Here is a 25,416-nt window from a genome sequence, read left to right on the forward strand (position 1 = left end):
CCCCCACCCTCTGCCTTCCACCACTTTCCCTCTCAAGGAAGAGTATTATTCATTAAGGGCTGAGCAGAGCCCACTGGAGCTCGTTTTAGCTGAGCTCTCCCTATGATCTTCCCAAGCCTTTAGCAGGGAGCGAGCCTTGGACTCTTTCATGGGCTGCATTGTGACCTGGCTTCAAAGTGTGCAAAGAGGTTCCACGGCTCCCTTTGTGCAGCACAGTCTCTTAATTGCACTTTTAAACACAGTGTAATTTTTGTAATTAACATTATGGTTTCAGAGGGCAGAGAAGCCTGCACTATGCTAATTACAAACTGGAGTAGTCAGAGCAGAAATCCAAGGCTCTGGTTGCTGGGGCCGAATGCAGTTTTTATGAAGGATTTCAAAGCTCCTCCGTGGGCTCTGTGTTCTGAGTTATCATTAGCATTTGATAACATAAAGAATTTTTATAACATGTGACAGATTTCGATGTGAAGATCTCACCTGATAGCTGGAAAATTTACATAAAGATCTTCATTAGCTCTCCGCTCACATTACCGCGAGCGGAAGAACTACAGCGCACTGTCTCCCTGCAAGATGGGGCTGGGGAGCCCAAGAATTCGTGCTTTATAATAAAATTTATGGTACCTTGTGAGGGGAGGTTATAATAATCCTTGGTGATGTTGGGAATCAGAGCAATTCAGAGTAGAAGGGAGCGTGAGAGGTGACGGGAAGGGATATTTCAGGATTGCCACACAGCAGAGACCGCCAGCTGCGGCAAAAACCATAAAACATCCCCAAGCAGCAGCTCAAACCCCCTCCAGATGCCCCAGCACAGGCCAGGACCCATCCAGGATCCATCCCACACCCATCACAACAGTCTGAGGTGGCCTTTTGGATGGGGCAAATGTGAGTTTACATCATTCCTGGTGCCTCTCCTCTTGCTGCCGGGCAGAGGGCGGCTGCATCTCTGTGGGATGCATTGCCCTCCACAAGGAATACTTCCTTTGCTGTTATGGATACAGAGCCTCACATCACCACAAAATTCACATCATCCAGAAACCATTAGTAAAAGTTGATCAGTGTCCCTCTCTTTTACAATTCTTGGGCTCCCCATGGCTTCTCCTAGGACAAAACACAGTATTTCCCAGGCACCTGCACTGCCCCAAAACCTTTCTACTGCCTGGTGGAAGCAGCCTGGCTGCAACCTGGGGACAGTTAATTTTCTAAATGCTTCATATTTAATAGAACCTTCAGTAAATAACTGAAATTGCTCACCAGCACAGTGTCACAACTTAAGAGCTGATGCCCACAGAGCTGCTCCATGGCACACTCCTGCCACACTGAACCAGCCAGGGATACCTCAGACAGGGATCTGAGCAATGGCCAGACCTTAAACTCTTCACACCAACCTCAGCCTACCAGGCTTCCTCAGAGTCTTTTGACACCATCAGTACCCATTTCCTGAATTTCAAGCTAAAAAGGCTCCCCAGCACATTCAACTTCAGGTAGAATAAACTCTCTTGCTCTTCCCACAGGAGAACCAAGCACCCTCACCAGCTGGTGCACCAGCTTCACTGCAAGTCTCTAGTGGGACTGTTAAAACCACTGGGTGTCTCAGACAAGCCTCCTTACTCCTGTTGCATGTGCAAGATCCACACTGGGACTTCCAGAGCTGCCTCTGCAATGGAATCTCCCTTTCCTCCCCTTTTGCAAGCCCAGTGGTTGGAGAAACCAAAAAGCAACCTTAGATCAATGATCAAACTTTCATAGTAGATGGCTTTTATTTTTACAAAATATTTGCTTCCAGCAGAGTATATCTTAATTTACGAAAGCAGAAATCTGTCATTAAGCTTTGACCCAGCTTCATGGCATTGTCAAATGCAATAACGTATCTTTTAATAGTTTTATATCAAGTAAGGACATAACATATCATTAGTTTAAATGTATTTGCAAGCAATTACCCCCACCAGGATATTTGTGAATGCTCATGCAAAATTGATGAAATTCTGACATGCTTAAACATTGTTCATTTAGCTCTATTCCTTATGTATAGAAAAAATAGAATAAATAATTCTGCTGCCACTTGCAAACTACTGCTCGGCATTTTCATTCTGTTCGTGGCTTCTGTCCTGCCTTTAAACTATAGCCCTTGGTGATCATTTGGAAAAACAGTTTCATATATGTTTAATTTTAAATAGATGTACTAGATTATTCATTCCTCTTATTATTGTTCAATGCAGTAATTTAAACATGGACTAGATTTAGTGCGTGTCAGCTGCCTTTCTTTTACAAAATGGGATAAATTATTAAATGAGTAGAGGTTGTTTGACAACGGGTTTTCCACTACTTCACAAAAGAAAGACCTTTGACATTCAGCTGTCTTTTGCAAAGAATAAAGAGCAAATCAATTAAGCCTCTATCCTGTGGTTCAAAACGCACTGTTATGGCACATTCTTGCTTACCTCTAGGTTGATTTGGGAAGACTCAACCCATCTCAGTCATACCACGAGGTAAATTATTGATGCCATCGTCAGGTTGCCTTGCAAGCTGCACTCTCTGGCTCAAGCACCTTCAATACAATTCCTACAACTCCTCTACTCACTCCCAGACCTACAGAAAATTCCTATCAACCTCTGACAACATTTGCCACCCACTTGGAAGATGTGTTTATTTTTGGCTGCTTCTTTCGTGGGCTCTGGCTTGCTAAGAAATGTCTTCATTGACAATGGTCAGGAACTTTTGTGTTTACAACTCCTATGAGAGAAGATGTCCAAGGAGGTGGAGGGGACATCAGGTGTGAGGTGATCAAAGCTAATTTTATAAAGTTTTTTGGCTCTGTAGAAACCAAAAGTGAAGGGTTTTTTTCTTCTGCCAGAATTAAGATTTTTGTAGTTTCACTAAGTGCAGTTGATCACCCCTCACATTTTTTCCATCGTGTTTTTCCACTTCCAAACGACACAAACATTTTACAAGCTAAAGGCTGATCCAGAATAGAAATGTAAATCACTGAAAGTACACTTGGAAAAAAAACTACCCAACCTGGGAGTCTCCCAAGCCCCTTCCTCACCTGTGAAGGATGCTTCCCTGCTATCTTTAGGCTGGAACCTCATTCACTCCAGTTTCTACCATCCCAAGTGGCCGGATTTGCATCTGCTCCCCTGGGGCACTGCTCCTGCCAGGCAGCTCTCTGTAGTGCTCAGCTCCAGCTTTCTATTTCTCCCTTTTCCCTGCAGGACTGGAGCTTTTGAGCAGTGTGACAGCTCACAGGAGGTCTTTGGGCCTGAGGACTGCCCCAAGGCCACCTGCACAGAGAGATACTGGGGCTGCAAGTGCCACCATTCAAGAGGGAGAGACGCATATTTCTAAGCCAATCATTCATTTGGAAATTAAAAAAATAAAAAAAAATCCCAAGTTATGTCTTCCCATAAATCTTTTCTAGGCTGCAATATTTTTTCTCACAGCAGAACGATGAAGACAACAGATGTGGGGTTTGTACCTGCATTTTCTCTTGGGGTGAGCCTGTACACACCCTGCCCGGGAAGCCCCCGCAGAATTTTGCAAACTCCTGCAATCCCACTTTAGAGCATTGCTTCCTGAGAAAAGGTTAAACGAGGTTTAAGTGCAACGTAATAAACCTTCACTGTTCATAAAGTCGTGTGATAAATGCACGTGTGGTTACTCTGGATAAAAGCACCGAGGTCAGCAGGCAGAGCTGGGAAGCAGCAGCCCCACGGAGCCAGATCCCAGCACAGGGCTGCCCATCCATCAGCGGGGTGGGATGTCCCAGCACATTCCCAAGCAGCTCACCCCAAGCTGGGATAACTCCTCACCCACCACAGACACACCACCTGCACAAAATAAGGAACTTTTGGCACTTCCAAAAGGAGTACAGCACTGATTGTGGTGCAGGTGAGCAGAATAAAATAATAATAATTGAAATGCCAAAGTAAAATTCTGATTGCTAGGGGCATCCCAATTTTATCGAGCTCATTTTATTTTCCCTACATATATTTGAATAATATGTCCTTTGCTAGCAATAAAAAATTGTCATATATCCCCTCACCACGAGTAGCAGTTTATATAAACATAGCATTGTCCTGATGAGCTCAGATATGCACCTCTTTCTTTATAGAATTCCTCCACAATCTTCAATATTTATGATTTAGAAAAGGAACCAAGGGGGAAATGGCCTGCAAGGAGCTATTGTGCCTGCAGACTTGATTCACCAGGTAGGGATGTGGTCACAGAATAATGATCTTGTTGAAAATAATAATAATAAAAAAGTAGTAGTAAAACAGTATGAACTTTCAGCATATTCCTCTCACTCTGGGAGACTCAGTAGCGTGGCAATTTTAGCCCTGAGGGGCTAAAACTCAACACCAAGGTGGCCAGAACCCCTCTTTGCCAGAATTACCAGAGTGTTGAGCTGCTCCTGTGTGTGAGTGCAGCCACCAAGGGCCTGGAGAGAGCAGGACAAGGACAGGCACCCTTGGTGACACGTGGGACAAGAGTCTGATGAGCAGCACAGCAGGCCAGGCTCCTCCTGTGCAGCACAGGGACACTGGAGAGATGGCGTTGGTCTGAAGAAGCAGTAAAGTCTCACAAAAAATGGGAGAAAGATTTCCATCCTCAATTATGCCAAGCCCAGACAATCCAGCTGGAGAGAGGGAAGAGGGATGTTCCCCATGGGACACCTAACAATAAGGACTTTACGTCGGCGGCGCATCACGAGACAAAATCACACCAAGGAAAAAGAAAAACAGAACGAGAGCTGCTTTCGAGAGGCTTCTTCAGGGGTCATATCCTCCAACCACCACGTGGCCACAGTGCACCAAAGTGAAATGCCACAGAGTGGAAGATCAGCCACGTTTAAGAGGGCACTTCCTTCCCCCCACCACGCTGGTTTTGGGCAGAAAATCCCCAAAGCCAACCCTTTACACAACAACACTCAGTTGGAATCAGAGGTGCTCCACCAGCCAGGCACTTCTTATCATGAGGGCCCAGCCATAAATTGTGTTTTTTACAACAATTTCCTCCAAATTGGATTTTCATCATGATCAGAGAGCCATTTACTGGAAGCAATTGCTAATTACACACGTGTCTCCTGTAGGGAAGATGTACAGCAAAATGAGCATTTTGGTGGGAATTTCTCACACGTCGTACCTCCCACAATTTCACCCATGGACATTTTCCAACAGCACAGGCTCAAAAGTTCTTCATCTGACTTCAGCAAGAGTTTTGGCTCAGCACAGTCCTGTGAGAGTCTGTTGTATATGTTTTGGCCAATTAGGAAACAAAACATGAAAACAAGTACTCTTGAATCACTCTGAAAATCCCACAGGGCACCTTGTCCATCCTGCTGACAACTACAATATTTTTCTTTCGTCTATTCCCACTGTGGTTTTCACTGGCCAGCATGGCATGGCTTTCCTAGATCTCTCAGGAGACCAGTCCACAGACCACTAGCCTGTATTATTTTTTCCATGGCTTGAAGTTTTCCTTAGCTCAGTTTCATGCCATTACTCTTTCCACTTAAAACATCCCAGATAATTCCCCCTATGCATAGACCAGCAGCTTTCCTGTCTACCCAAACTCCTTACAGGAGACATCTTGAATTTTTTTGCTCCTAAAGAAGCCAGGCAGCCACATCTGCTGAGGATGGATTTTACCACTTTGGCAAGGAGCTGTCTGAAGATATTTACTTCCAATGTCAGATCCTACATTTATGGCTGTGTGAGCCTCTCACATTGCAGAGGAGCTTTAGTGTAAGCCCAGCTTCGGGTGGAAACTCATCCTGAACCCAGGAGGTTCTGGTTCCTCTCCCCAACACCTTTGTGTCTGCATCCAGCACCAACATTTCTGGGTTAGAAACCAATAAAATTATAACTATTTATTTCCTCCTTCACATATGACAAACTAAAACAAATCAGCCCGATAATTCCAGCATCTCACCTCAGGACCTGCAGGAGCTGCCTGCAAGAACCATAAATCCTTTTATGGATTTATGGCCACACAGTTACCTTGTGATATCCAAATAAACCCACCTGGATGAAAACTGGGGAGTCAGATTTATTCCTGGAGCAACTCTGCTGAAGGCCCTGGAGTTCTGGACTTCAGAGCACGGGATTTTCCCTTTTCAGCTGCACGGGGTTCTTTCAATAAAGGTATAATAGGGAGAGTAATGAATAACCTTGTTTAGAGTTTTGGGGACCTAGGCAAGAGCTGGTCAAAGCAGCTGGGATAAAACATTCTCCATCAGGAAACACCATTTTGTTGGATAGGAACTTTTTGCACAAGCCAGCATGTTCTGATAGAATTTCCTTTAGAACAGAAATTGAACCATAGTGTTTTGGTGAGAATAAACCCTAAAATTAAATTTCATTGGAACAGAGCAAGTCAATTATTCATTGCCAAAGAAAAAGCTGTTCTGAACTGTTACTTTGCATTATATCCCTAATTATAAAAGAAATACTGAATTGGAATGAAACCTTTTGATTTATTGAACCAGAACATTTTGACTAATTCAAAAGAGCATGTCCCAGAAATGTGTTTTTTACAGGCAATTTCAAACTTTGTGCCAGTTGCTCTGATTCAGAACAGATCTGTGTTTTGAAACCACAGATTTCCCAGTTAAATGGAAAGAGGATGCATGAGAAAACCCAGCAGTTTGCACAAAACTGGTGGCAATATAACATGTAATACTGCTCCTCACACTCCCAGAGCTCACTGCCCACCCCTGCAATCACCTGCAGTGGGGAGGAAAAGCAGTCACCAGGCTATTGAGTGGTTAGCTACACAACTGGTACCTAATGGTCCTCATTTGCATGATTTTAATAATAATGAGCAAACCAAACAGTTAACTTGCACTTTCTACCTCAGCAAAACCGAGCTGTAATTGTGTAGAGAATAATTTTATGGGTGAAGTGTGCCCTATATTATAAGAGATTAGAATAAAGTGCTCTAATATTCAATGTCTTAGCAGGTGCAGGCACTTACCTGGGCAATTAAAATCTTTTTAATATACAAATCACAGCCAATGAGACTACCAGCATGACAAACTGGATCTTTGAGGACATACTGTGTTTGTCTAAAATAGATTTTTGTTTGCTAGCAATAATTTCTCTAACTTTTGTTTAAAAGAGCAAATGATGAACGCAGACAAATTGGCAGGAGATTCTTTTAAAAAAAAATTATTTATGTGAAAGCATTCATTGTGTCTCTACCTTTGTGTAATACAGACATTGATACCTTTTACCCAATACCTCTTTTACAAAAAATCCGTATGCAACAATTGATATTATATTTTAAAATTGTATCTGCTAGGGGATTCTGGGCTGAATAGAGTTTGGCCTTGAAATAAGAATCTGATCATGGAAAGCGCATGAATTTTCTTTAATTGATGGATTCATTAAGTTCATTAAATGCCCTCCTTTGTGCTCAGAGCATCCTGTGAATGTGAACAGGTAAGATAGGTGTAATGTTTCCTGTCAGAAAAAGCATTTCCCAGTTACTCCTGAGCAATTTCACAACTAAGAAAAAAAAAAAAATAACTTGGCCACCACTGAGCTCTGCACATAAAACCACACTGGGTTAGTGTTAACTTGTGAATCTCTGGTACCTTCTAAAAAGCAGGATTTTGCACACAAATATCAACCAAAACAGTGAAGGACTATCAGTAATTTTAAGGAGTGAAGGCAGAGAGGTGAGGTTTGCCACCCAGGCACTTCTCCCACCTTCAGTCCAGCCCAGGGATGCAGTCCCATCCTGCAGGAGCAGGAAGGTGCTGGGTCACCCAAACCCACTTCCCAGAAAAACAATTTGGGCAAGAACAGCAAACTGGTGTTGGCAAAAATGAATGTCCCTTTCTCCTTGTTGCCCGGTGGAAAACAATCCTGGTGGTTTCCCAAGCAGGAAGCAAAGCCTGGCAGAGCTGCCTCACTCAATTCACACCTCTGCCTGCGCAGGGAGGTGCAAATTGCCCCTCCCAGAGCTGCCTCTCCAGGAGGGGTTATCCCAAGGGAGGGCAAGCTTTGCTGCACAGCCACCCCTTGAGCAAATCCTCTCCTGGAAGGCAGCTTCCATCCAGGGACACTCCTCAGCCTCCGCTCCACAGCAGGGACCCCTGGGTCTGAAGGAATTGCCACAGCTCCAGTATTTGCAGTTCTGGGGATGTGCCAAGCCTGTTCTGGCTGCACCAAGAGGGATCACAGCCTTTCCCATCTGGGACAGGGAGGTGCTGAGTGCCTGGAAGATGCTGGAATAATTCAATACTGAAGGCAGACTGAGAAATTAGTTGTGTGAAGACCAGCAGGGAGATACTAAACCAACCACAGACGGAGCCAAACCATGGACATGGTGTGGGATCACCCCGTTGGGAAGTGGCCTAAAGTCCCACAGGGCACAGAATGACATCAGTTTACACACAAAGTGTGCTCAGCAACTGAATGAGTATTTGGCTGGAAATTGGGGCCACTTCAAACACTATGCAGATAACCACAGGAGTCCCAAGAGAGAGCTGCTCCTCCTTGGAAGAAGCTGTCGGTTTCCAGAGTTTTAGTTTTGTGAATAAATGGAAAATACTCCTAGCATGGCCAGTTAAGATCACTTCACAATATATGAGTAAATACAGGCTTTTCCACCTCGAGAGAGGTTTCAAGACTTGCTAAACCACACATCTTGAAAAAAGTTATGTTTCCAAAGTAGGTTTCCCATTCTGGCCTCGCAGAGAGAGACAGGCAGATACTTGGCATGACCACCCCTGCCACAAACACCTTCTCCATGCCCTTGGTCTGTGACAGATCTTCCTCTGCAACTGGAAACAAGCAGCTTGGGCCCTTCCTCTCCTTCTGGGTGACTAAGTTTTTATCCCAGCAATGCCCAGATGGGGCATTGGTCTCTTGGAGACCCTTCCTGTGCTGAGCAGCTTGCCAGAAGCTCATGGAGAGCAAGCTAGAGAAGGCAGCAGCCCACCCTCTTTGCTGAGGAGGTCATTTGGCTGGCCCAAAATCCCCAAAGAGGTTTGCAAGTCCGGATCTCCATCATCCTTCTATTTTAATGCTTATGTCATTAACCACAGCACACTTGGCTCCCTTCTTGTTAAACCATAAACATGGGAAAATCCCTGAAGTTACCAGCGCCTTAAAAAAAAAAATAAATAATGCAAGCTCTGAGCCTCTCTGCTTCTGCTGCGGAAACAATTTAAACCCGAGCTTTGGTTTGCACCCAAGCTACTTCTTAAATGAGCTTAAAGCACTTTAATGTTCAGACATTCTTGCACGCCCAGTATCAACATTTTGCCTCGCGGTCTCTTCCAAGTTCGCTGGGAAATGCACATCTGCAACTGCTTTACATACTTTTTGCATTCTCATTTCCTAGGCCAAAAGTCTTCCACTATCAAGCCACAAATTAATCTAATTATTTGGATATTTAGGCCTTTTAGGCTCGAGTCAGCAGAGAGTTAGGCATGTGTCTAATATTGCCTCCGCAACGTGACTGCTGGGGGACTATTTAAAGATAAGCACATGGCTAAACACTGCTCTGAATTAAGCCTCAGCATCTTCAGAAGCTGGCTTGAAACAAACTGGGGTTTAGGCACGTAAAGAATTGCCTTGGAATAGAAAACCAGAGGATGGGAAGTTATTTAGCAGGTGTGCACAAACACCCTATGAAAGGATGTTTCCCCTAGATCGTTTTGGACAAAAATACTCAACACGTGGCTGAGATATCTGCAATGGAGATAGAGGAGAAGGAAACAATTTTTTAAAAAATAATTATTTTTGTAACTCATTGTATGGCAGCTTTGAGGAGACTTATTTCACCTTTAGCACTGTCGTTTAAGACTGGTCAATGATAAATTTGAAGCTTTCTTCCACAGCACAAACATGAAGGTGTCAGGTTCTGCAAGGGGCCAGCCTTGCTTTGACCCTCTGGTCTGTGTGGCCTAAAGAAAAACAATTCCCAAGAAGGACTTGCCACCAAAAATCAAATGTGCAATATTGTAAGTAGTTAAATGAAAGGAAGTAAGAGTGAAAGCAAACTGCAGGAATCTCTGTCATGTTTCCAACCACAATTTGGGCATTTATATGCAATACTTACAAACATTTAAAGAAGCTAAATTATCCAAGGCCCATTATCCTGATGTTCAAATTCCACACATGACTCTGCTCTGGGGGAATGGCAGAAATGTGACATCCCTTCGGGGACCACCCCGGGACACCCAGATTTGGAATGCCAGGGAAGGAGTTTTTGTTTGTCCTGGGGAAGAACCATCCCTCAAAGGCAAACTGCGAGGCCCTTGGGCAACAAACCTCCCAAAACACCAGCAGGGTGCCCGAAAGCACCCTAGCAACACCTGGGGAGGTGGGCTGCTGCCTTCCCATGGGCGAAGTCCTGCTCCCTGCAGGGCTCGTGCAGCACCTCCAGCCGCTGCCACCACTGGCGGCGTGACCTCGGCGGCGCTCATGATCCATGGTCCCATCAGCCTCACCGTTTACAGCAGAAAAGCCATTTAGCCAGAGCCTGCAACCCTTCAGCCCGCGATGCCTTGACAGCAGAGGTTATAGGAGGGGGGGAAAAAAAAGGGGGGGGGGGGGGGAAGAGAGGGAGAGAAAGAAAGAACAATGTGCAATCGGCACTGCATTAGAGATGGAAAAAGTACTTAAAGCCTGCAACATTCATCAAGGCTGAATACATAAATGCCACATTTTGAATAAGCCAAGCAAAAGACAATGACAAAGGAAAGGCGCGTTGCTTCAGGAATCTCTATCATTTTCATTTGCTGCTGTCAGGAACCTGTTTTTTGCCTCTCACTCTATCAGCCATTATAGCATTAATGAAGTAACCTCACATAGTTATTGACTGGCTTGTCAGAGTCCCTGCCTGATCCCTTAATAGAAACCATTGGTCTTCAGTTAAAAATGGGGTGAGCTGGGAGGTGCTGTGGGCATGTGCTGAATTTCAAGTGCACTCCTGAGGTTATCAAAAGCCATGAAATGCAAATTATTATATTTTTTAAACACACAGATTTCATGCAACTGAGCATATAAAATTGACTAATACTGTACTTTATGCATTCCTAATAATGTTTCCAAATATGCTCTGCATATGATCTTTCCCCAGAAAGTTGTGGGTGGTATTTGAATAAGCAGAAATGGGCCTAGTTTTATTTTGTGAATAAAGTAGTTTCCTGGACGTTGTGAGTCTCTGTTCCTTATATTAGAAGGTAATGTTTATGCACTGTCTGTTCAAACAACACGAGTAATCCTTTGTCTGAATTTCTGTCTCAGATCAAAATCATTTTCCTCTCTTCATTTTTCCCCCCCCTCCTTTCATAAAACATCCTAAGTCCCAGAACTAGTATATTCTCATTTACTAGAAATTGAGGGTTGGCAGAGGGTCTAGAAATAACTTCTTTTCCCAGAAGGTAATAAATCCAGGGAGTAATCTAAAACACTGAGTTGTTAATTCCAGTACCACCACGCCACTGCCTGCGCTGCAGGTACCTCACTGAATCAGCCCTGGTGACAAACAACCAGGGCCTGCACATCCTCCTGCAGCAGCTTCTGGAGGATGAGGCATCCAAAAAAGCCTTTCCCAGCTGGGAAAGCTGGAAAACTGGGGACTGCTCACCAGTGGGAAAAGCTACAGGGTGACATTTCTCAGGTGCCACCAGGGAAGAGCACACCATCAGGCCTGGGGTCTCAGGATGTTCACCAAGGCTCTGAATTTAGTGCCAGATGTGCACTTTGCACATCTGTAATCAGCTACAGCATGGCCCAGGCAGCACCAAGTCCTCTCAGCACACACCACCCCCAAAGCACACAGCCCTGTCCCCGTGAGACCCAGTTCAGCAAACCCAGCCAAATTCCTGGGCTCAGGCTCTGCCTGCAGGGAAGATTTGGACAGGTAGCCTGATAAATAAACTTCTCCACTCTGAGCTCGGGAGAGCCTCAGAGGTTAAACATGACACTGGTTTTGAAAACAGAAACGAGCAGCCTCACGTCACAGACAGTGGCGAGAGGAAGAGCTCTACAGCCAGACCTGATTTGAGATTGTTCAGACCTCTTGGGTCTGCAAAACTGGGTTGGCATTCTCAGAAGAACAGACTCCCATAATAATTGTGGTCCTCTCTCATTTCTGATTGGGCTAAAAATTCCCTCAGAACAACTCTCACGGCACTTCCACATCCCTGGTCTGAAATTAAGCAAATTTCTCCTAATGAATACTCTGTTTGTTGATTTGGTGACACGTTTTCTGAGTCTGAAATATTATGAAATTCTTTAATTCTGCCCCCTTCCCCCCCTCCCACCCCGTTTTCTTCAATTAATTATTTGCAGGCTGTTTCCCTCCATAAAAGACATTCCTTCTCATTGGGACATTTCATGGGTAGCACGTTAGGAATGCCTTTCATTTAACCTATTTCCAAAATACTCCCTTAGCCCTGTGTGTGCAGTGCTAGCAGCACGTTTACCTATCATGGGAGGGACACAGGGCACCACAAAGACTCAGCTGCTCCAAAATCAGAGCAAGGGGGATTCCAAGGGTCTTTGAGGGGGCCACAGCATCACCGAGTGCACAAACACCCTCCAGCCCAGGACATCCCAGTGTTGGTTCCCTACGTTTGCCTGAACTCCCTGCAGCTGGTACACAGCACATGTTTCCAGGGCTCTCCCTGCAAGGGAGCAGGACTTGGATGCAACATTTCAGATTAGCGTGAGCCATGCAGCTCTCACAGCCCAGGGTCTGGGAGACCATCTTCTGTTAAAATGATTTATCATGGACTGAAACTCACAGTTCCTCCCCAAATCTTAGTGTCACCAGGGCTCCTGGGTGACAGCTCAATCATTGTGCAGGACAAACTTATCCTTGGCTGAAAATAAACAAGTTTTCTCTTTGCATATGAGTTTTTAAAAAAAAAAAAATCCACAACATGACACCACTTTCTAATCCAGGAGAGAATAAATGGGGCAACAAGCCCTTTGCTCTCCCCCACATCTCAGGAAAGTTCCAGAGTTTTGGTCCAGTGCAAAGCCCAAATAGCCAACAAGCAGCTTTTTGTGTGAGCTTGCACAGCTCTGAAATGGGCACAGAAGAGGGTCTAAATTTTGTTTAGATTCTCACTTTCCAGTGTGATTTGTCCATCCCTACTTATAAGTTCCATTACCTTTATTTTTTTCTCTTTTTGGGATGGTTTTTCTTTCCTTTCAGAGTACCCTGATGCCACATCTGTAGCCTGCACCCCACAAACAGCCACTCTTGCCCACAGCTCCCTGCTCTGCAGCAGTGACACAAGGAGTGGCCCTCACAAACAACATCACTGCCAGGAGCTCATCAGGGCTGATCTTCTTATTGTGCTTAACAATTGCTAAAAGGAACCAAAAACTCATCAGTGAACTTCGGCTTCCCTGGTAATTAATATTGTTATTACAGAATTGTTAATAATTATTAGACTCTGGCAAATGCCTCAAAGATTTTGAGCATCTCCAGGAAGACGGAGCCTGCTGGACTCTGCTTCCATGGGTTACAGCTTTGCCCTTATTTTGGCTGTTCCCTTCTTGCCTGCAAGAAACCCTACATGATTCAGACATAAATAAACTCAGTCTCAAGCCCATCTTTGTTTTGGGGACACACTCCAAGGTCCTCAGAGAAACCTGCCTGGATTTTGTGCATCCCAGCTGCCATCAGGGCAGGCACTGCTCAGCCTTGAGGATTTTCACACAAGCAGTGAAAAACTGAAATTATTCTTCAAGGCTACTAAACCCAGCAAATTCACAATGGCATTGGCTGTATGCAAACAGGCCCACTGTTCCCTGTGTTTTGTTGAGTGAAATATATTTGGCATGCAAAAGCTGTGTCTTCAGGGATTTTTTTTTTTACTTTTTTTTTTTTTAAATAAGTAGTCTGGACGTATTGTAAGAGACAAAGTAATTAGCATTCACTCAGCCCAGCAGGGCAGCAATTTAAACTTTTACAAGGAGTCAAAGTTCAGGATGCTGCCCTGCCATCAACTTTCTACATACAGATGGGATACAGACTGGAATATCCAAATGTTTCAAGCTACTCTGGGTTATTTGAAACTCCACTAGACACGTTGCTGTGGGGAAATTGCTTAATCTGCTGCAGGATTTATTGCTATTGTACGTTCAGTTTGGAGGTCCTGGAGGGTCAGAAAGAGCTCCTCTCAGTGCAACTATTTCATACCACAGTAAAAAAGTTTCTGACCATACCTTTACTCCTCAACATCATTACATCCTATTTTTATGCAGACAGGCACATAAAAACACTCCACAAAATGAATGGGTGTTCACACCCTACTCCCAAGAATCCCACAGCATGGGGAAAGGAGAGAGGCACAGCACTCTGCTGCTCGCTTCGGTCCAGGAAAAGGCAACTTTGTTGTCATATAAAGCAAATAAATAGAAAAGTCAGGAGAAAAAAAAACAAAAAAAACAAAAAAAAACAAGTGCCCTACTGCGCTGGATTGATTTAAGAGTAAGTGTGTGCTGCTGGAGAAATAGATTTTTTTCACCTCTTAGGCAGTCATTTTTACAAATGTATGAGGTGAGCACCGATTAAAGCTGGCCAAGACAGAAGCATTTTGTTCCTGCCCCTCTTTCTTCTGTTCCTCCCACCGTTCTCTCCCCATCCCCACTCTGCCAGGCAGACCCTGCTGTGTTTGGTGGGGAGGACAGGAATCCCTGCCCACCTTGGGGACCAAAATCCTGTGCCCCAGGGCTCACAGGGGTTCAGGAGGGGAGGGAGAGCTGCAGCCAGTCACAGGAGAGAAAAATACTCTGCCCCACTCCACATAATTATTTGGGGCTTTCAGAGGGAAAACAGAATTATTTTTTTCCTTGTTTCCCACCCCCAGGCTTTCACTTGTAAGAGCAGGTAAAACTGACTAGAAAGAGGAGACAAATGTATAAAAGCATTCCTTTTGTACACAATTCACACTGAGCAAAAGCAAAACAACTCCAGCAGGAAGGAAACCCGGGTACACTAAACGTAAATATAACAACGTGGGTGAAAAACAGTCTTGTCTAATTGCCCTGAAAAGTATTGCCATTATTCATTATTCTGATGGCTTCACCAGTTTAAAAAAAAAAAAAAAAAAAAAAGTTGGGAAACTTCACTCTGAGTTTTGGCAGCATCTTTGCACCTCAGAAAAATAAATTCAAAGGCAAAAAGCAAGAGCAGAAGGAATCAGCACATCAAGATTTTAGGCCTCATGCAGGGATGAGCATTGATTCTGTACATGCCCCACTTGATGCAAGTTTCAGATTGAGAATGAAGCACTTGCCTTGTTTGCAGATAAAAGTATAATCTCCCAGGTACTCACTACTTCTGTTTTGCTTGGCAAAGAGAACTTGGAATATGAATTCAGCTCTTTCCCTTTACCAGAAAACCTAATAAAGATTATCACTTTGTATATGGTGTGTAAAAAAACAGGGGGAAACAACCCTACACCTCCCTTCAAGGACAGAGGGAATATTTGCCTTTTTAAAAAGGCAGCACAGGACATGAAGGAACTTTTGAGTCAGTAATTCAGGCTGTCCTGTGAGTGCTGGAGGAGATGGGGATGGTTGATCTGTGCTTTGATTCAGAAATAAACCCCACATCACTTCCCCTCAAATGAGACTGACTCCTTCCCCCCCAGCCCCAATGCAAATTTGCACTAGCTCAAGTAATTAAAAGGTCTAAAAAGTTTCTTTCCTTTTCTTTGTTTTAAGCCTGCCAGATTTCTTCTCACACGTGAAATACCACAGGAAAAGCAAGATAAGGTTTCCTAAATATTTAGAGATTTGCCCAAACTCAGCAGAGAGGAAAATAAATAATAAAAATTACTACTCACATAAGGTTTCCAGACTTCTTGCCCCCAAGAGAGCTGAAGAGTTTGGGTACCTGTCTGACTGCTGGTCTCCATTACTTCTGGAAACCATACAAGACCAACAGGATCTTGTCCAGGGAGGTCAACACCACACCTGACAGGACCCATCACAGCACCCTTAATCCCAGAGCCAAGCTTAGCTAAAACTCAAATAAAGCTTTTTTTTCTTGCCTTCATTAAGGCCCATTCCTATCATGCATTTAGACAAACTTACTGCTAAATTTTCTTATGCCAAAAATACCTCTCTTTTCAATTAGAAAATGCAACTTGTTTTAGTGTCAGAGGCTTTAATTAAGCATAGTTTGTCTAGAACAGCTCCAGGGTTTATTTATTATTTATTAAAGAAAGGTTAGTTATTTATTGGGGAGGGGGAAGACACATCTGTTAGTTGCAACTGCACGGAATGAACCAGACAGCCCATCACTCAAACTGCTGTAGGACATGAGTGGATCACTATCAGGGTCAGGAAAAAAATACTTCTTTTCCTGATGTGTTACATAATGAGGACATTTTTGATACTTTCAAGTCTTCCTTGAAGCTGTGGCTGTTTCTGGTCACTATTCAAGGACAAGACATTGGGTTTGAGGGGAGGGGGGAAACAAAGCAGGGGGCAAACAAAGCATGGGGCTTAGTTTGGACTTTGCTGCACATCACTGAGACAGGCACTGCAGAAGGGGCTGGGGGCACAGCAGGGACAGGCTGCTCAGGGGCCCCTCACTGGCACTTTTCCTTCCCTCTGGCAGATCCAGCAGCAAAGTGAGGATCAGTCCTGGTGCAAACAGATCAGTGTGCATCCTCTGGGAAGTGGCAGGACACGCTGCAGACCAGCTCCTGCTGCAGGGACAAGCTCCTCTCTTTTACAGCTCTTCGAGGGCAGGAGCCTATAAACCCAGTGAGGGGCCTAAAAAGCCATGCTAAGTTATATTTTTGCCTTTTTTTTTTAATTAAGAAAGCTTTAACTTTCCCCTCACCACTTCTAGGCTGAATTGGTTTGATCCAGAGAGGTAGTTATGCATAAGAGCAACCACTTTATATTGAATTAGGGGATTTCTCATGCAACACATCTCACCAATTACAAGGCAGGGATGCAATTCTATGATTTATAATACATTATACTGTTAAATAATATAACATTATAGATACAATTTGTACCTATCTCTCCGTGGATTAGAGAGGTGGCACATGAAGAGTGGATCATTAAACAGCAGTGCAAGGCCAGGGGCCAAGCACTTCTGTTTAACAAGCTGCTCCAAGTACCACCCCTCTAATCCACGGAGGGAGAGAGAATAAATTGTTCCTGTGTCTTGTTCTAAATCAGGTTCTTTGGGTGTGTTTTGGGGGGGTTTATGTAATAATAATTTTTGTTTAGGGGTATTGCTTTCCAGGGCTGAACTAGTTTAAGTTGAAGGAGCTTCTGTTCCAGAAAGGATCTGGAATTTAGGATCTGGGCAGATTTGAGAGGAGAGGGGAATGACTCTCAGGCCATTCCAGCAGAAGCTCAAAGGCACACCTGGAGAGCACAGCCAGCTCCCAGCTGCCCTGAATGAACAGGCTGCAAACGGCAGGGATGGCCCAGGGCAGGAGCCCGGCTACATCCCTGCTCCATCAGGCAGGAATGCCCCGGGAGCACCCAGCTTGCAAGGCTCTGGGTGACACCTGAGCCTTCCTGGGTGGGGACAGCCCGTTTCCAGCACAGCACTGCCCATCCCTGGACAACTCCCAGGTGAACACCAGGAAGCAGCCGTGGTGCAGCACGCCGAGGTCCTTGGGAGGACAGAGGTGACACGCTGCTATTTCATGGCACAGGTGGGCACGTGCAGCAGCTGAAGGTGAGCTCTTTGACCTCCATCTCTTGTGTTTGTATTACCTCTCCAGGGTCAATAAATGCAGACAAGAGCACCAGGCTCGACAGACAACGTGCTGCTTTATAACACTGGCACTGGGATTAGGCTCCATGCCTTGGCTGCCAGGTTTATTAAACTCCATTACTGTCCCCTTAACGATGACAACACCTTTCCATAACAGCACAGTTGCTTGGCTCCCGAGGAGGGCAGCACAATGAGGGAGCCTGAAGATATAGGGACACTGTTAGGCTGCCTTATGGCCCCTAACTCATCATCTGACAAGGCATTGATTTCTATTGACAATTTCATTGTAATGTCAGAACGTAACCTGAATTCATCTTTCATCCACTTCAGAAGTAAACAATGGCTCTTGGAACAGGGAATGAAAAAAATATACAACAAAAATAATAAAAAGAATTTTTATTCCAGCTCTTCCTCAAAAAAACCAAGACTGCTCAGCAGCTACATGGAGCAGGGCAAACTATTAATAGAAAACACATTATTTGACAAATTTTATCACTGCTTCAATTTGCAAATGATTCACAAATCTACTGTCACTCATTCAATTCTGTTCAATTTATGAAGCTGTATTAAATTAGCATTATTCCACAGAAACTACTTCCAGCCTCCAAAAAAATTTCCAGGTGATATTTACGGCATTAGCTGACAATCCACCGTCACCCCAGCCATGGTAAGGTGCCATTACTGTCCCTCAGCTTAACAAGCTGTGAAACAAACGGGAATTGGGGGATCCTCCGATCAGTCTTTCCACGCTGTCTATGTTTCAAAGAGGAGATAAAAAGGAAAGGCTGGCAGGGCTTGGCGTTGGCACCACATCACATTTCTATTAATAAAGAACGGCAATCAGCTCTGAAATTAATGTGGATCTGTTATCTCCTCACACACACAAAGAATCCATGTCTGATGTGTTCACACGGACCACGGTGCAAACCATGGGGACAAGCCACTCGTTTTTCTGTTTCACTACCCCTGTGCCTTGGCTCTGGTCTGGTTTTGTGGGTTTTTTTCCTCAGAAAAGCATGTGCAGACATGTAGGATAAAGATCTGTCAGCATGGTCCCTCTCTGTGTTTCTAGAGACTACACAGATGTATTTCATACGCCTCCAAAATGCAAATTGAAATTTGCTAATTTCTAGGGTTTGGCCACCTGTTGCACTTTACCACTCCTCTTTAATAGACACATGGTGCAGATTAAAAGTTTTACTGGACTGGAGGCTAAGACACTTCCAAAGTCCTCCACAAATATCAGACACACTTGGCAGACAGGAACACTGAGGTACAAATTTCCACACTGTGGTGAAAGAGACCCTGGAGCCTTAAGAAAAGTGAAATAAAATAATGAAAACACACCACTTCATTTCAGTTTCACGGGATTCAAATGATGTACAGAAATTCCCTAAGCAATTTTCCTGCAGCACAGCTCCCTAATGAGGCTGGAGAAGCAGCTTTTCTCCACACTCCCACAAATAGCTAGTCAGGATGAGCAGAAAAGGTAAATTCAGTCTTTCAGGGTGGAAACCATGCTAGGGATGGCAAGCTGCTGGCCATGGCTCAACTAAACCATCCCATGGCAAAATCCTAATTTTGAGACATTTGTTTGGGGTATTTGCTTTTTTACCAATGGTTACTTGGGGTATTGTTTCAAGTTATGTCTGAGTAGTCCCACACTGAATAAAGAGTAAGGAAAACATCTAAAATTACCGCTTGTCCTATAAAGTTTTGGCATAAATAGCATCTCAAAGTATTTCATTATATTGTCTTGGGCAACAAGAAAGCACAAGATAGAAATACTCTAAGTCTGGAGAAAAATAAAGTTAAAAGAATAATCTGACAAAAGGAGGCAATAAACCCAGCACCTGAGGAGGTGGGCACTGATGGAGAATTTGCATTCCTTTAAAAACGTTATCCCATGCATTGTCTCTGTTGTGTGTTCCAGGGACACTGTCTCTCCAGCTGTGACCCACCAAGCTACTCCCAAGGAAAAGATAGAGTCATCCTGGGATACTGTCACATCCATCTCCCACAGGAGAAGAGACCTGACAGTGCCTGGGACATCTTGGCACAAAGAAGCGACAAAGAGCAGCCAGGAAGGAAAGCGGGGAAGAGCTGCACCTCCCAGGAGGGAAAAGACAAATCTGAGAGACTCCCCCTCACACTCTGCTCCAGCCTCCGGTTCCAGCTGGACTCAGCCTCCCAAGTGCTGTCCCCAGGAGGACAGGGGACGTGGGAAGTGCGGCTGGCAGCACACCCACCAGGCTCCCAGGGATCCCAGAACACCCTGGGGTCCGCAGCACCCGGAGCTTGCCAAAGCATCTCAGCTCATCTCTAATTGTCAGCCATCTCTATTAGCTCCGTAGTGGGGCTTTGACATAAGGATGAACAGAAGGGTTGTTACTGGCTAGTGAGAGGAGAGGAGCTTCTGGTCCAAGGAAGAAAAGCATCTTCCATGGCAGAAGGAAAAAAAAAAAAATCTTTTTTTCCTTCCCACGTAGGCTAAACTATACAAAGGACAAAGGGACTACACAATGGATGTCCATCAGCCTAAACTTCCCCTAACAGCACACTAAAAAAAAAAAAAAAAAAAAGGAAAAAAGTAAAAAAAGTCTTTGTGGTTTGCCTCTCAGTATTAAACCAGTAAGAGATCTGTTTTATAATTGTCTCCGAGAGGGGAAAAAAAAGAAAACAGCATTACATGCACCAATTCCAGTGCAGCATGACTCCATTTGAGTCCTCAGCTCCCGGAGGTGGCTGGTTTGGCAGTGGCAGATCCTTGTCCAGGGCACTTCCCTCTAAAATGACTGCTCCTTGACACCCATAGCCACTGTGCAACTCTCCCCATGTTAGCTGAAGCTAAAAATTTATCTAGATGGAAAGTAAAGGGAGAAGGGAAAGAAGAGTCTTGACTACACCGGGACCACGTTTTCTCAGATTACGCCAAAATTCTGATCTTTCCATATTATTTCCCCGAACAACAGCCCAAGTTGATAGGCCCTAAAAATACCCCAAACACATTTTTGGTTTTGCAAGCAGTGTTTCATTCATGCATGTCTGCCTGGTGATGCATCGTCACAAATGTAATGAGAGAGCTGCCAGCCCTGGAAGGGTGTGCTGCTCCCTGCACTGGGAATGCTAAAGAGGGACTGAAGCCACAGAGGAGGCTAAAATGAGTTTCACTACATAGGAATGAGAAGGGAATTAAGTCAGGCCTGGAGCTAGAAGTTACCTGAGCTTGCCTGAGTCCAGGGCCACAACCACCTCTGCTTTAGACTTAAGCTTTTTGCCCAACACAACCGAGATCCCAGGAGCAGGCTCAGCTAGGTGTTGGATGCTGGGATGGAGTCAGGCACTCAGGTGGCACCTGCACCCCCTCACAGGGCCTGGGGATGAGATGAGCCACAAACAGGGAACATAAAGCAGCCCTAAATTAAAGCACTTCCAACACAAGGCAATTACACTACATAATGTTTACTTATCTTATATACACTCAGAGGGAAGATAAATGTCTAGTAAAAACCACAATCCACTATTAAACAGCTATAAAATACTTCGCTGTCTTCCCATTTCAAAAGCTCCCATAGTATAAATAGTGGTCAAAAGTTCAGTGAACTGTCTTGTAGTCTGGTGCTCCATTCCAACCATGCTATTTCCAGAGAGTCTCCTGACACCGTATCTAATTTCCAAAATGAATATGCTTTAATTTTCCTTCTTCATGCATTGTGCTTTTTCCTCATTTAAAACAGCAACAGCCTCTGGCAGTAAAGGACATCACATTTCCGTGTGAGATGAAGCTTTTTTCCCCCGATATGCAGGAGAATGGCATGGGTCAAGGGAGAAAAAATGTATGCAAAAAACATCACACCCCACTGACCCCAGTATATTTTACATTACAATTTTGCCATTTCCAATATAGGTTCATTTTGCAGTGGACCATATCAACCATATTTCAGGATTTACACACAAAAAAAAAAAAAAAAAGAAAGAAAAATCAGTACCTGGAGCATTGTCTGCATAGGGTCTGTCCTGATGCAATATATGGATTGTCTTATTAATGTGTAGTGTAGCTTGCAGGGAACACACAGGCATGCAGGGAATACTTATGCGTGCCAGGGAAGCAGCACAGGTGTTCTGCTGGGGATGTGCATATACATTCAATTATCTCTGCAGGTAACACACAAGTGCATTTTGATGGTTTAAAACCCAGCCTGCCACACGCTGCAGGTGAACCCCCTGGAATCAGGGGGGGTTTCCTTGTAGGACCTCCTCCCCCAAGCCATTAAAGTCCCTAAAATGGGGTGTGTGACACAGGTTCACCCATTTCAGCATGGCAGCAAAAGAAGCCTTATCCCCTGGCAGGCACTAAAAGGCTTCCTTCCACTTCTAGCAGAAGGCAGAGATAATTAATTAATCCACAGCCTGATTGGAAAAGCCCAGAAGGTTCTGGAAGCTCCTCGTGGCTTCACCCTTTAGCCTGAAGTGTTTAAACGAGGCCCAGCTGTGCCTCATTAACACAGTCCAAGCTCTCTGAAACTCCAGCACCTCAGGAGAAAGATGCACCTTTTGTTCCCCCAACCCTCCTCCAAGACCAGGAAAGGGATGAAGTGGAAGCTTGGGGCAATCCCAATTTTAGCCAGGGGTAAAACCCCCACACTCAACAGGAGCATTGCCTAAAGGCCAGAACAATTCTGACTCCACATACTGCCAAGACCATAATGCTTACAGAGCTGGCACAGCTGACCATTACCAACAAAATAATCATCTGTAATTTGACAGAAAATCAAAGGAGTATGACTTAAGAAGGACCAATTCCCATAAAATCCTGCTGAATTCACATAAAATCCTCATCCTCTCCACAGATGACCAGCTAGGTGAAGGCCCACGAGAGAAGCAATGCACATATACAGGTATCTAAATATGCCACCAAAGCAGAACCATAGGATTGGGGGTAAATATAGATGGGGAGAGGGCTTAAAAGAGAAAAAAACTTAATTTCACCACAGAAAATCATCACCTTTCACATCTCAAGCAGCTACTCCACCTTACAACAGCCATAACAAGGAATAACTTCAGGTTCTACAACCATCAAGCTTTCTCTGCTCATCACCTCAAAGAAACCTGGAACATTGTTGTGCTACAAAGCTGTAAAACTTTAGGAATAACAGAAAAACTTACCCAAACTCAGGGTAGCCCAAGGAGCTGGAGGGAGCTGCTCTGAGGGAATGTGGAGTAGCACTCACCAAAAGTGGCTGTAGCTAGAGAAAGCTGAGGGTAATAGCATGCTCCACAGGTAATTGGGATAACACACTAATTAACTCCCTGGAGCTCATTGGCTGGAAGTGCTCTGCATGCACACCCTGCCAGGAGCCCTGCCTCAGCCCACCCTAATTCCACCCTAAACGTGGAGCTGCTTTCGGGGTAGATAAAGCTGCTTTGGGGTATTTCAAAGTCCTGTCCAGGGCACTAATGGAGAAGGTTTCCTTTAATCAAAGGCAGCTAGGAGCCCTTAGATCCTGGGGACAGAGGTGAGGACAGCCTGCTGAAAATGCCCCTTAATGCAATTGCAAGAGCAGCACTTTTTCATGTTATTTTAAGCAGAAAGGGTAAAACATGCAATATTTTCTTCAGGTGTTAGCACTCTTAAATGTCACAGAGAAGCATCCTGTTGCCTGGCGAGTTGTGGACTCGAGGCTCAACAGGTTTGCTTGCTTATTGTCAGCATTTACCTGCACTGGTTTTTAATAAAAGCCTTTGAAGCAAGAAAATCTCCTGCCTGAGACAAGGAGCTGGGAGCGGAGTCGAGACCCCTGAGAGTTGCTGAGCTACTTAGTGGCAGTCACTTGCATCCCTGATATATCCCATTCCTTCATAATTGCAAATCCCCTCGGTGCTGCTCTGCACAGGACCAGCTTTCCTGTCAGCAGTTATTGGATGGGAACTGATGCTGGTGTTCACACATCCACGGTCACAACAATTTCAGTACCTGCCTGGCAAACATTGCTGTGTTTCAAGTGGCCAGTTTGAGCCAGCAAGATGTGCTGGAGGGCAGAACTTGGGCCTTTCTATATTCACCCAGGGCTTTGAACTTATTGAAATGAACCTTGATTCCAAATAATAATAATAATAATAATAATAATAATAATAATAATAATAATAATTGTAATAATGTTCCCTTTGGCTTCAGAGCACCAGTTCCATCAAAGTACTGACTATTGAAAGTTCAACTGCTAATGGCAAGCTATTTTGAAAAGGGAAAAGTCTGGAGGCAAATTATGAGGGAAAGAATAGATATTAATCATTTTTAAAGTCATTCTGTCTCAGGCATTATTTTCCTTTCTTTCATTATTCATGATGAGTTTTTCTGCTTCAAGGCCAAGCGAATTCATAGGGTCTGACCCATCCAAACACAACCACGACTCTGAACAATGCAGCCCAGCTGAGTCTGTAGATAAAAGAAGAGCCCAAATGGAAAGAAAGAATGAAAACGAAGATAATTTTAAACAGTGGATTTAAACACACATATGAAAGTATAACCTTCCTGCTGATGAGTTCTTTTCTCAGTACCCTGTTCACTCTGTTGCCATCCCATCCACCCTCGTGAGGGATCTGTGGAATGGCAGTGCCAACAAGGAACTCATCCAATTTCTCTGCCCCTACCTCCCTGGCCTTTAAAGCCAAGGGAAGACTTCTCACCTTTTCTTTTTCAGCTTAATTCCAGAGCTAGTGGAAACTCAGTAGTTTCAACTTGGATAACCTGCACAGCATTTTGTTGCTGTGGGGCATGAGCACACCCTGGGAAGAATTGAGCCTAGAGCCTTTTACATTCTCTCCGTAGAGAAATTGAAGAGCTTGGAGGGAAAATCTCAATCCAGAGGAGGTTTTTTTCCCCCCCAAAGCTCCTTTGGGGAAGGTTTTCCCACATTGGATGTGCAGAGCCCTGGGGCTGCTGCAGGGAGACCCACACATTTGGACACAGAGGGACACCACGTTTGTGGCAGCTTCCTCTTGCCAGGAATGAGGGGGCCAGAAGGAAGCTTTCAGGGCAGAAGCAAGGACAATTTCTAGACCTGTGTTCTCCCCCTCCAGTAATTCTCAGCATCCCCAAGTAGCCTCATGAAAAACAGCGATTCAGAATTCCCTTTGCTTCAGGGCAAAATAACCCAACAGCATTACTTTGGTTTATCTGTATTTGTAACCATGTTCCTTGGAAGACAGGAGTTTGCTGTGGAATATCTCTGGAAACCTTGAAGGCAACTGATGTACTTTTCCCACTCTGGAATAAACTCAGCAACATGAATCCTGCCTCAGACTCAACAGATGTGTGCATCTGCAGAAGAGGCTGTTAATAATTAATATAATTGTACAACCCCCTAGATATAAAAATACACAGACGGAGCCTCACATTTTGCCTGCTTCTCTGTAACAAATACCCAAACTGAAACAAATTTAACAAGATACATTACACAAGTCTGCAGACAGAAGTTGTATGAAAATTTTAACTCTCTTCAGCAAGAAAGCACTTCTATTTCCAGTAACGCTGGCAGCATATACTGTAGCTAGGCAGCCACATTTATTTTCAATTATCATTTTTGCCTTTTTATACAGCATAATGAAATGCCTGGTAAATTATACATTTTTGTAAAACACAAACTTGTCTCTTTATTTGCAGCTCAAGTCTTGCAATATCGTTTTGTC

General features: G+C 44.4%; 1 long non-coding RNA gene across 1 annotated transcript; it reads right to left on the reverse strand.

Annotated features, from left to right (window-relative positions):
- Nucleotides 1-437: 437 nt before the first annotated feature.
- LOC135297746 (uncharacterized) lies at nt 438-23,500 on the reverse strand. Its single transcript, XR_010359670.1, has 3 exons — nt 22,897-23,500; nt 6,021-6,128; nt 438-5,835 (listed from the first exon to the last, which is right to left on the reverse strand). It is a non-coding gene; the product is annotated as an uncharacterized LOC135297746 (long non-coding RNA).
- Nucleotides 23,501-25,416: the final 1,916 nt, after the last annotated feature.

This window comes from Passer domesticus, chromosome 3, assembly GCF_036417665.1.
Source record: "Passer domesticus isolate bPasDom1 chromosome 3, bPasDom1.hap1, whole genome shotgun sequence".
Classification (NCBI taxonomy): Eukaryota; Metazoa; Chordata; class Aves; order Passeriformes; family Passeridae; genus Passer; species Passer domesticus.